General features: G+C 46.5%; 1 protein-coding gene across 1 annotated transcript in view; it reads left to right on the top strand.

Moving 5' to 3' along the window:
* MEGF8 (multiple EGF like domains 8) overlaps window positions 1-12119 on the top strand; it is a 1665761-nt gene that overhangs the window by 615268 nt on the left and 1038374 nt on the right. The window lies entirely within an intron of this gene.

Consider the following 12119-nt stretch of genomic DNA (forward strand, 5'->3'; position numbering starts at 1 on the left):
CCCTCCCAACAAATTCTTTGGATGAGTAAGAGCAAGGAGGAGGTTGTCCGCAAATGCTGCAACCTTGTACTGTACTCCCCCGAATTTGATTCCCTGGACTGCTTCCGACTCCCGCAATCCCTTCAGTAGAAGCTCTAGGTATATCGCATAAAGCGGATGCGAAAGGGGACACCCCTGCTTGGTGCCCCTTGTCAAATTGAAGCTTCTGGAGAGAGTCCCATTGATTGCTGCTGGGGAATTGTAATTTGCCTATACCCTACTGATGAAGCTTGTTCCCAGTCCCATTTTACCCATAACTCTGAACAGGAATGGCCATTCCACCCTGTCAAATGCCTTCTCAGCGTCAAGGGAGTTGAGGACCGCAGGTGTCGAGGTATGGGCTTTTTCCATCAAGTGGGCTATCCGTCTTATATTATTAAATGTTTGGTGTCCCCGTATAAACCCCGCCTGGTCCAGTTGTATCTCTAATCGGTTGGCCAGGACTTTTGTGTAAACTATTGCATCAACGTGATTAATACTATTGGTCGATATGAGCCGCACTTAGTCAGGTCTTGGTTCGGTTTAGGGATGAGGGGATGAGGGGAATGTTGGATTCCTCCATTGATGTCGAAGAAGCCACTTTCCTGAAACTGATTGAACAACCCTGTCAGATGCGGAACCAGGGTTTCCGAAAAGGCCTTGTAAAAGACTGTCGTATAACGATCCGGGCCTGACGATTTGTTGAGCGGTAGTGCTTTCATGATGATTTGGACTTCTTCTTTGGTTATGTCCTTTCCTAGCTGTGTCCGATCTTCCTCTCCCAGAGTTTGCAAACTGACCTTTGCCAAGAGGTTCTCCTGCTCTCGTGTATGCGGGGCTTTTGTCCTATAAAGCTCCCGATAAAACTGCATAATGCATTCCTGGATATCTCTCGTCGGGGTGCAGCGACAACCTGTACCATCTGCAATCGCTGTCACCGTCTTCTTGGTTGCGTCCCCCCTCAACAATCTAGCTAGGAGCTTATCTGCTTTGTTTGCTTTAGCATAATAATAATAGTGCTGACGCTGCGACAGCATGGCCCTCTCCGCTCCTTTGGTTCTCAGAATGCTCAGCTGACCGACTACCTACCTGTGTATCCTCATATTTTCACTAGTGTGTGCGCTCAGCAACCTACGCCTAGCTTCCTCCACCTCCAGCTGAGTCACCACCTGTTTCATCTGCTTGTCCCACCTGGCCTTGGCTGCAATGAGCTCTACCCTGATTGTCGATTTGAAAGTGTCTCAGCATGTCGCCACCCCCATGTCCTGCCTCTTGTTCTCCTCAAAGAAGGCAATCTTGCCCTCCGTTTCCCATCTAAGGACCACGTCCCTCAGTAAATCTGATAGCATTTTCCAACTCCAAACCCCACTCCTATGGTTCGCTAACTGCATAGTCATTGTGACTACTTCATGATCTGCTATTCCAAGGGGCCCCACCTCCATATCCTTGACTTTCCCTAGGAGTGACGCTGATATCCTAATGTAATCAATCCGAGAATGCGGCCCTTGTACATAGGAGTAGAAGGTTAAACTCTCCTTCTCACTATGCACTTCCCTCCACGTGTCCTTAAGGCCTAAGGTTTCAAAGCGTTGCTGCAGTAACTTGGTTGATATCCACCTTTATACACCCTTCTCGATCGGTCTAGCCCAGGCCAGGTTGAAGTCACCCCTTTGTATTATGTGTCCATCGCTACTTCCAAACCAAAAGGGAAGGTCCGTTTTATATCGGATACTTTTTCGAGCCAATTATCTGACCACTGAGCCCATATGTCTTCTCTTTAGGAGCGTGGACCCCGCCAAGTCCTGGAACAGCTGGATTCGGGAACCCTTGTATGCCAGCGGCTCTTTAGGCCTGGCTGTGCGTAACACTGCCTCCTTCTGGGTGTACTGCGTAAAGGCTGCAAGCACATCTTGTGGTCACCCCCGGGACCATTCATGCTCCTGCCAGCTCTATGAATCTGGTCCAACATGATTTCATCTGGGGTCACGTTCCCCATGATATCTGCAAATATCCCTTGGACTTTGGCCTTCAGCTCTCTGTCTGCCACTGTTTCAGGAAGATTCTTAATTCGTATGTTGATTCTGCGTGACCTGTTTTACATGTCCTCAACCTGTAATTCAAGATTCCTGGTGGCAATGTTCAACCATTCTATTTTCTGTAGTTTCCGACTCTGTCTCCTGAAGGACTCTTTTCAGTTCGTCCGTCCTGTCTCCCAGTTGTCCCACTGCTTGTCTTATTTCAGACAGTGCCGTGTTGTGTGGTCCGACCTGATTAGTTGAAACCGTTCTTGGAACGCTTTCGTGAGTGTTGATTGCAGGGACATTAGGTCGTTGTGCCGGTCCTGCTTTAGTAAGAGTACAGGAGGGTTCCGAGTGCCAGCTCCTTCCTGCCCCTCCATGTTGGAGATATTCTTGCCTGTGGCACTCCTGTCAGTTGGCTTTAGCCATTGACATTCGCCCCTGGTCCTGTCCGGGGGCTGGCCCTGTTTCCGTCCCGTCAAAGGGGGATCTGTCCACACTCCAGGCCTACCCCCACAGTCTTCACGTTCTTCTTTGCAAACCCAAGTATATCCTTGAGGGGTGCCTCAATGCCAACGTATGCTCTTGGGCCTTGAGATTGCTAGTTCAGCCCGCCCTCCTCGACTTTTCGGGGTCTCCTCTGTCCCTCCATGGGCAGGGGACAATACCTGGCTCGATAGGGTTTGCCGTTGGGGGTCTCCCATCTCGTAGGGGAGTTTTCCTAAAGTCCTAATGGTAGTAAGACTTTAGTAAGCTATCCCAGTGGATTGTAGATCTCCAACTCTTAGTAACCGTCTGTACTAACTCAGGCCCTTGGTAGAGTGGCAGAGCTGTCGGGCTTATCTGAAGAAGAAGATGTGAGCTGTAGGTTAGTACACTGAACCTTCGTTAGACATGCACACCAAAGAAGCTCTTACACTTAAAATGTATATAAAATTATATATTTATTATATATACACATCAGAATCACTTTAAATACTTTAGACATTTACGTTGGAACACTTTGGAATACTTGAGAATACCCTTCATATGACACTTTTCACTTGTGTTTGTTCGCGGTTACATTTGTAGCAACGCTAGAAGGAAAAGGCAATGTTATCGTATTATCGGTTATTATGTGCACCTGCAGTTTCTAACCGTTCATAGGCTAATACATTTACTCTGCAAACACATCTAGTAAAGTCACTTTAACAGAGGAAAATGGTTAATTAGTGTAACATTAACCTGGTTTAAGGTTCTAGAGAGGGTTTCTTCGCACAGCAAGTCTTGTGAGTCCAAAAACACAACAGTAGTTCGGAGAGGCCTCAAAGTCTTGACAAGCAGCAGAATACAAAGAGTTCCAGGGGATGTCTTCCAGTCTCTTGCGTTATAGAAGCAGCAAGTTAACAACTAACAAGGGAGAGCTGTAAAAGGACTCGATGAAGGGACACTAGCAGCATCTTGAGTCGGAGGTACGAGGGGGTGCCCTGGACACCTCTAGGTGCACTCCAAAGCTCTGGAACGACTTCTTGGAATCAGGTAAGCAATACATTTTTCCCCACAGTACCTTGGGTTAGAAGAAAATGTTAGTGCTGGATGCTCCAGCTCTGTACCTGACCTCCGGATTCCTTGTCTGATAACTGAAGGCAGGACAATGGGCGGGATTTCTCAACAGCAGTCACGAGGGAGGACCTGGGGCACGACTTTCAGCAACTTCTTGATTCAGTCTATGGTTTTGGCGCCTTTTCTTTTCTGTAGCACCAACAAAGGACACTTATTGCCCGGTAAATCTTCTTCGTATCCTGCAGTCCCACACTCTGATGAGGCGTTCTGGGCGAGTTGGATCGGATCTCTGGAGTGTACTTACGGGTTCAGCAAAGATTTGGAAAGATTTGGCCTTTCCACGACGATGCACTCGAAATGGGCAGCAGGTCTCCAGGTATTGGGGTGCCGCTGCTCTGGCTACTCCTAGGACCTCGGGAGATGGCTCAATTCAAAGTTCGTTTTCGGAACTGATTCTTCCCACCAGCCAAAGGGAAGGAGTCCTCTTCAGAGCTCCTCTGTTGCCCAGAAAATGGGGTCAGGACAGCAGTGGTCGCTTCACAGTGTTGCAAAGGGTCTGCAGGCGTCGCTGATCGTTGTCGTCTTCTTCAGTTACTTCTGCTTCCAGTGGTCGACTTTCTTTTCACTCCAGAAGCCTCACCTTTTTTACAGTCCCAGCACACACTCCTCTGCAATCTCTCAGCATTTTACAGAAAGGGGCCTTTGGCTGTCCAATCAGGACACCCAGACCCCCTGTGAGAGCTGATCCTATTCATGCACTCTAGGAGACAAAGGACAGGGGGGTGGAAGACTCGTCCCCCAATTTCTGCCTGCCCAGGCACTCTGGAGCCCAGGCGGGGATAGCAAAGGGTTCCCCCCAAAGGCAAAACACACACACTGACCTCCCCCTCCAAGAATGGTAGAAGAAGGGCTAGCAAAGGACAACCAGCTACTAATGGCGAAAAAAGAAGGGAGGTGGCAAGTTGGTACTTGAGTGCCCCTATTCTGCACTACCGAAGCGATGGACATAGCCTGCAGTATAAAAATTACACAATTGTTGGTAGAACACGTCCACTGCCACCAGCCATAACTAGGAGATTGCCTAAGTGACTAAAAAGTCACAGGAGTGGATAGAAGGGGTATACTAGGTACCCCTTTGGCACTCCACTGAAGGTGGTGTGTGCAAACTCTTAGAGACTATAGTTTTGGGAGATATAAGTGCAGTTACTTGAGGATACGGAAAAATAATCTTTAAGGAGGACTCTAAGGGTCTCCAGCAACACTGCCCATAAGGAGCTGTGTGCTTCAGTAATAAAACACAGATGCTTTTAAGTGCTACGGAGCAGACAGGCACCATAGTATAGGTAGATTACAAAGTTCCAAAAAACAGCTCACAAGAAGGAATGAGTGGAAAAAGTCTCCACTCATTCAGAATTGAAAGAAAAAGGCCCAGAAGTCCATCAAAAAGTGCTGGGGGTTCTCACTAGGAGAGGAGATGAAGCATAAAAATTATAAATCTCCCGAACACCGCCCAACCCGTTACAGGCTCCTCTTTGGACTCCTCTGATACCCCCGGCACGAGGGGAGGGATGGGGGGGGCTGAGGGGGGACAGTGTGCCTGGTCGGGGCCCCGACCTCCCGTTCCTCAATTAGCCATGTGGGGCCCAGCCGCTTCTCGACTGGTGCCAGTCACTCAATGTCACCCCACAGGCCCGTCTCACCTTCAGTATCGTGGCCTCTGCTGATTTCAAGGTCTGCCCAAACCTTTTTACCCTTGGTTTTCCAGGGTTCCTCTTGACCTCCCAGGGGTCAGCTCCACTACGGCTCCACGGGGCACTGAACCACGCCCGGCGTTCCGATTCCTCACCATGCCCCCCATCCTGCCTTCCACTTCTCATAATCTCATGAGGGGTGCTCTGTCCGTCTGCGGTTCTTCATACTGGTCTTCCTGAGGGGTCTGCACCGCAGGCGGATGCTTGCTACCACTTCACTCCTCCGGGGGTTGTGTCCTTCAGCTGCCTTGGAACCCAATACCCTTTGAGAGTCCCAGCTCGGGGCTCTGACTCTCACGGCTCTGCACCAGAGTCTCTGCTCTTCTCTCGGCAGGGACATGGGTGGCTAAGGGTATTCCCACCCGCCTCCAGTTACCCGCTCCTTCCAGGCTTTGTCACCGCCGCCTCCCTGGTCTGCTGATCACTCTGCCTTTGGACCGGCCATCGGAGTCAGTCCTGCCCTGTCCGGGGTGCCGCCGGCAGGCTACTCGCTCACAGAAGCTTCGCCAATGTCTTTGCTCCTTTGGGTGCCTGCTCTCAGAGACTCTGGCAGGGCGCGGACTCTGCCCTTCCCCCACAGCTGTGCTTCTGTCTTTTGTCCTCGTTGCCGAAGCACCCCACTTGCCCTGCAGGGTGTCGTGCCTCTCATCTCCCCTCCACAGCTCTCAGGTGGGTAGGGATAGCTTTCGGGCTGGTGGAAAGCATCTTTGGATGCCGGCGGCCACCTTGGAGTCAAAAAATTGCTTTTTTGTTACTTTTACAATGTGCCTAAAACAAGCTGAGATTTTCCCCCTGCAGATTTGCATTTACCACAGATGGGTTCTAAAGGTGGCTAGCACCCTGAAACACTTGCGTACAAGCACGTTATAAATGACTTACCATATCATATCACCCTAAAATGGCCATGCCACAAGGCTTTTTGCTTGTTCTTTGGTCATATTGTTCTTTTGCCTTCTTTCTGCCATATCAGGTCAGGAAATTACTTGTTTGGAAGTCCTTTTCCTCGAGAAAGCTGTGGCTTTCACAGGCTATGGGGCGGTTAATGTGTGTGGCCAGACGAAGGGTCCGGGACTGCCCAATCCACATCCCTGGTTCCTGAATGTCTGTTGCTGTGCAGATTTTTGGATGAGTCCATGAGGGGATAGCCACTGCCAGTTTGAATGGCGCAGATCCTTACCATTAGCAAGCTTGGGCTTGCTCCCAGCCTGAATCTTGGATAAAAGAAGGGTTCCTGGCACTGTTCATCAGCTCATTGTTAGTGCCACGTCCTCTATGAAGAAGAGCAACTTGCTCACTACCTGAAGACGACCGCTGCAGATGACCACCATCGACTCCACTGTTGTCCCGATGAAGCCCTGCTCTCCAGATCTCAAGAAGTACTTTGTTGGTGCCTCCGCCCTTGTACTGGTGGGAACAACCAGTCTCGACCACTGCTCGAGGATCCATGCCTGTCGAGCCTTTGGAAGTGACCCTGGACCAATCGCTGTACTGACTAGCATTCTCCTGGGCTGTCTCACTGTAGCACTCGCTGTTCCGAACAGCGCTGTGGAACTTTTCAGATCTTCAGCTTGTGCCACAAGTAGCCTGCTCCTGCATGGTCAGCTTTCTCACTCCAAGAGAAGCTGTACTGGGCCTGCTCCTCTATTCACAGCTGGAATATTGCCTTTCACCGCCCGACCATTTTGACCTCTGTTGAAACTTGTCATCTTCATGTCGTAGAGGAGTCCCATTGCCGTCTGACCTGCAAAGGTCTTCACCTTTGTTACTGGAAACGGTCTGGCACCAATTCCTAAGCACCTCGACTGACCAAAAGAAACCTCTTCTGCCTATATGACCCTCGCAAAAGGAGTCAACAGAATAACAAGCCTGCAACGGATTCTGCAACCGCCACAAGTGATCTCCAGGGAACTTTCAGCCAGCTGGGCTAGGCTGCATACCTTTTGCTGTCCCTGTCTCACATGGGATTATAAGGGTGTAAAGTCCTGGCCCTAAATCACTCAGACCTGTCCTTTGGTGTGGAATCTGGGTTAAGGATCCCTCCCTAGCCCCTTAACTGGTGAGTTGGAATGGAGTTGAGTTCATGGTGAATGTAGAAAATTGGGAGACTTATTTATAAAAGGGAACATTTAATCATTTTAAAAGTGTTAACAAGACATTGGTGTCGATGAAAAGCAAAGGTTCTGATATCAACAGCAAAGACACGGTATTGCATCCTATTAATAGAATAGAAACACCTCAATCATTAACTGACCTAGAAAGATGTACCAAATTGGCAGTATTATGGCCGGTGGTAATACTGCTGGTGTTACTAATGCCGAAATCCCCATGGAGTCATATGATTTCCAATTAATAGGGACTAACATTGCCTACCACCACTTGTAATCCGATAGTAATACATCCTGTGGTAATACCGCTAGTGGTAATACAGCTGGACCAAGTGGTGGTAATGGAAATACCATTCGGTGGTATCTCTGTGGTATTACTGCCTTGATACCAGCCAACTATTAATGAGGCTGAGTGTGTACGCTTCTTCAGGGCCAAATACGTAATCACATATTTCAACACTTTATTATTGCTGAATTACATAACAACATAATTCTTCTGAGTACCTCTAGCTTGTTATACTTTGTTCGCCCTCAAATGTAGCTTCTTGCCAATTTAGTTGTCCATAATTTCTTTCTTGCAAGTACTTTTTATAATCAAGTTCTTTGTCAATTTAGTAAATGTGAACTCTTGTTGCTTTTCCATGTTACAGTTACTACTTCAGTTTTTAAGCACTTTAATCACAGCATTTAAGCATGTAGTCATCTAGACATTGTTTATAACGGCTTGTAGGCTGTGTGGCTACTGGCATTCTGTATTTTAAAAAACTCCTATCCATTTTTCTGCAAAATGTTTTGATTAACGCAACTTGTCATGCCTTTCATGTATGGGTGTTATTTTGTTGTGGCCTTATTTACAAGATTATAGATATATTTCAAATTGAGTGTGGCATTATCCTTTTAACAATACCTGATTATAGTATATTATAGTTTTGTTTCTTAACTAAGAGATGCATAGACATTTTGTGAGATTTACGATGAATTTGCTAGATTGCTTAGAAAGATTGGTTTTGAGAAACAAAATACCATGGTGACAGAACTTGTCTGTGTAAAGAAGGAAATCTGTTAGAAAAATTAAAACATTTGATGGTGTATTGTTTCTTTTTTAGACCACCGGTTCAATTTTTTCAGTCATTTTGTACATCATGCTTTTATGTTGAAATCTAAGGTTTTCTAGTCACGTTGCCTATGTGGTCAAGAAATAAGCTTAATTATTGCAGTAATCGTAATTTTAAATTATTAATTTAATGATGCTTGTTTATTTTTAACCAATTGTGTACAGTGTTGAAGATTTTATGTTTAACCATAAATGCACTTTAATTAATAAATGAACAAACGTACACTGATTTCATCATGTGTTGTGTACTTAAAGTGCCTATTTTGAGCTAATAAGAGATGTGTGAATTTAATAAAGTGTATCTTTTTTCAGTACACTAGTGTGGGTTGTTTTCTTTGATTACCTGTCTAACTGAACTGACCCACCAATCCCTCCAACCCCCCAAACTTAAGCTAAACTGCTCTGCCTTTCTGCCTATCATTGGAGAGGTTTGTCTTCCCTTTTGGTTGGATTTGTTGTTGTGCCATTCTTATTCTTTCCCTAAGTGCTTCACCTGCAGACTTTTCCCCTTTGCATTAGACCTCAATGCTCTGCCTCTGGGTTACTGAACCACTGCTGCAGTCGTCTTTCTTGGGCCTCTTCCATATCAAATCTTGGTATGTATTTCCTCTGGTGTGGTTCTTCTAAGCCACCAGCCCAAAGATTGCCTCTACTGCAAGTGCAACGCAGCTGTTTATCACACAGCACTTGCATCGCAGCAGCGCACAGCACAGACTGGGAGAGGTGTGGGGAGTGTGTGTTACTGGGCAGGGAGGAAAGGAGGACATTGGGCTTCCTGGTAGGTGGGTGGGGAATGGATAAATAAGGGTGGGTAGGGGGCGTTTAGTGGGTGGAGGTGGTAAATGAATGGCATGGAAACAGAGCTGCAGTGAAAAGTGCCAGGATTAACGGGTGCGGTGAAGGTGGATGAAACCCCTCTTCATGGGAACCTGAGGCAGGTGGTGGGAAGGGTTATGGTGGATCTGGGCAGAGAGGGAAAGCGCTCTGATGTATTTACTGCACAAGAAACACTCGTACAGTAAATACATGTGGCGCAGAGTCGTGGAATCCTTTTGACAGTGCTAACCCATACACTGATGCTGCCTATTGACGTAGTCAGTTTCTTTCATTGGAGAAACTTTGAAAATAATTCTCAACTTGTGTAAAGTATTGAACTGTTTTCCTGAAAGCAACATTTTATTTCTGTTGTTTGGTATTCTAAAGGTGCTTCCACACTGTTTCCATCCTCTGTCTCTAAATATAGTACTTGCCTATAATGTAGAAATATATTTTATGCACAACTTTTGAGTAAAAAAAAAAGTATATTTTATTTTGTGTACTGTGTGGACTTTCTGTTTATATCAACCGTCTTATTGCCATCCATCTCCCATCTGAGAGTGAAGTCTCATCTTCTTTGCCTAGCTAGCACTGGTAGAGTCAACTTTGTGTAAGAGAAACCATGCCTGCAACTAACAGGTTGATCTCCCTAAGCCCTCGCCAGAGGACTGTGAGATGCCATTAGGGTTAAGATTGTGGGGGAGGCTATTCAATCTACTTTTGGGGCCTGCCGTGCTTCAATCTGCTTAGGGCACTCTTCTTTTGTAGAGACTGGCATAGTATTGCTGCTCTGCAAATAGGCATGCCTCAATAGAGCCACCCAACCTCTGAAACTGTGTGTAGACATACTCCTCCTAGTCCTTGCTGCTTGTTGGAGGGGAGAAAGTGGGAGTATCCTCTTATATTCTAGAGGGGAAAGGGCCTGTCTGTCATAGCAAAGGTCACAGAAGTTATCAAGGACGCACAGCCCAGGCTTGAACATGTCTTAACTAATACAGTGAGACCCAGTTCCTCATTCACAGCCTCAATCCTTTGCAGCACTAATTAATAGAATTCTGAATTAGACAGTTTCAGGAATTCTTACTATCGCTTTAGTCTGTTGTAGATTCTCACTGTAAATGATTATACAACTCTGATGTTTCTTAGCGATAAGCTAGTTCACTACACTTTAACGTCTTAACTCTTTCCATCGAGCTCTATTACTGCAGTGGAACAATTCAAGTTACCTAGAGCTGGTGGCTGTAGTTCACCTGTTCAGGCAGTAGAGCTGTTGGACAAACTTTCTCTTTTGTTCAACGTGACCGATAAGGTTCAATGTGACCGATCAGCACATGGCTTTCAAAAGTCTCTGCAAATGACCTTGCATACATCTATTTGATTATCAGATTTGTTAGCAATCTCTCTTAAACCAGTTGCCACAGGTGGCTCAAGGAACGCTCTGAGTCTCGGAGAATGTTGAAGGGTTTATATTGAAGGGTTTCTCAGGGCTGCCCCCCCCCCCCTCTCACTCATCTAAAAAGCACCAATCCTCTTTAACCCAGTTAACCCTTCTCCCCAGGTTGGTATATACTGCAGGTGTCTCACTACTGTCTAGGTTCTGTTAGGTTATTTGACTAATAAGGGATTATAGGGTCTGCCTTTCAGACAAGCGAGCTGATTCGGTCTTCTTCCTATCACGCCCACATGCTCCTCTCAGTCTCTGTCTCTTGATGTTCCCCTCTTACTACTATCCCTCATACAACTCCATCCACCTTCACTACTTCTAGCCCATGTGTCGTCTTCCACTGTCCCTCCAATAATTCTCACTCCTATGCCTTGCCTTCAGCCGATGATGTTACTCTTCCCTCCTTCACACTACTATTCCCTCCTCTGCACTACTACTACGCCCTTCACCACACCGCCCAACTACTCCTTCCTCCACAATACTACAACTCCACCCCACCTTCTTCTCAGATAACCCGCTTTCACTCACATTCACTCCCTACACTCGGTCTCCTATTCACACTTGCTAATCTTTAATGCACGCTCGCAATGCAGCACCACTTGCAATTGCATTACCTCACTTGCTTTACAATTCACCTCCATATTGTTCTGCACTGTCCTTCCCCATGCTGGTCTCTTGGTCTACTACCTCCCCCTCCTGTTACCTACCTGAACAATCCACTAATTCCTGTTTTCTGGAGGTTATTTTATCCTGCTCTCCTCTGGTTGGCATCTGGCCGTGGCAAATCTGGGCATGTCTTTCCCTGCCTGACAAGATCAGCTTACTGACCTTTTCACTCAGCCGGCTACATCTTCCCTTATTTGTCACCTGGTGTTTGTGTGCTCTATAAAACATAACCTATAATCTCTCATAACCAGATCTATATACTCTGTCTAGGCTATAGAAATCAAACAGTCTGTGTTCAGAGAAAATGAGACTTGTCAGTTCTTACTAATAATTCCTGAAACAGTACACTACTTCTGTTTCTCATTTAGGGTGACATCAGGTAAGACCTGGGCATCGTTTCCCCAAGCAAGTCTCACTGAAAATCTTTTGTAGACATTTGTGTTGTATGCATATTGTTAGGTGAAAGATGGACTGTGAGCTCAGAAGGTGAAAAAAATACCACATAGGGTTGAAGAGTAGCAATAACAGTACTGATTGGGTATTACTGTAAGGACGGCACAGAGATGATTGTGATTGAGTGCAGAGAGCTCATTAAGTGTGATGAGCATGCAGAGAGATGATGGGTCTGATGGATACATTTGTTTG

This window comes from Ambystoma mexicanum, chromosome 1q, assembly GCF_040938575.1.
Source record: "Ambystoma mexicanum isolate Mex_15411 chromosome 1q, UKY_AmexF1_1, whole genome shotgun sequence".
In the NCBI taxonomy this organism is placed as follows: Eukaryota; Metazoa; Chordata; class Amphibia; order Caudata; family Ambystomatidae; genus Ambystoma; species Ambystoma mexicanum.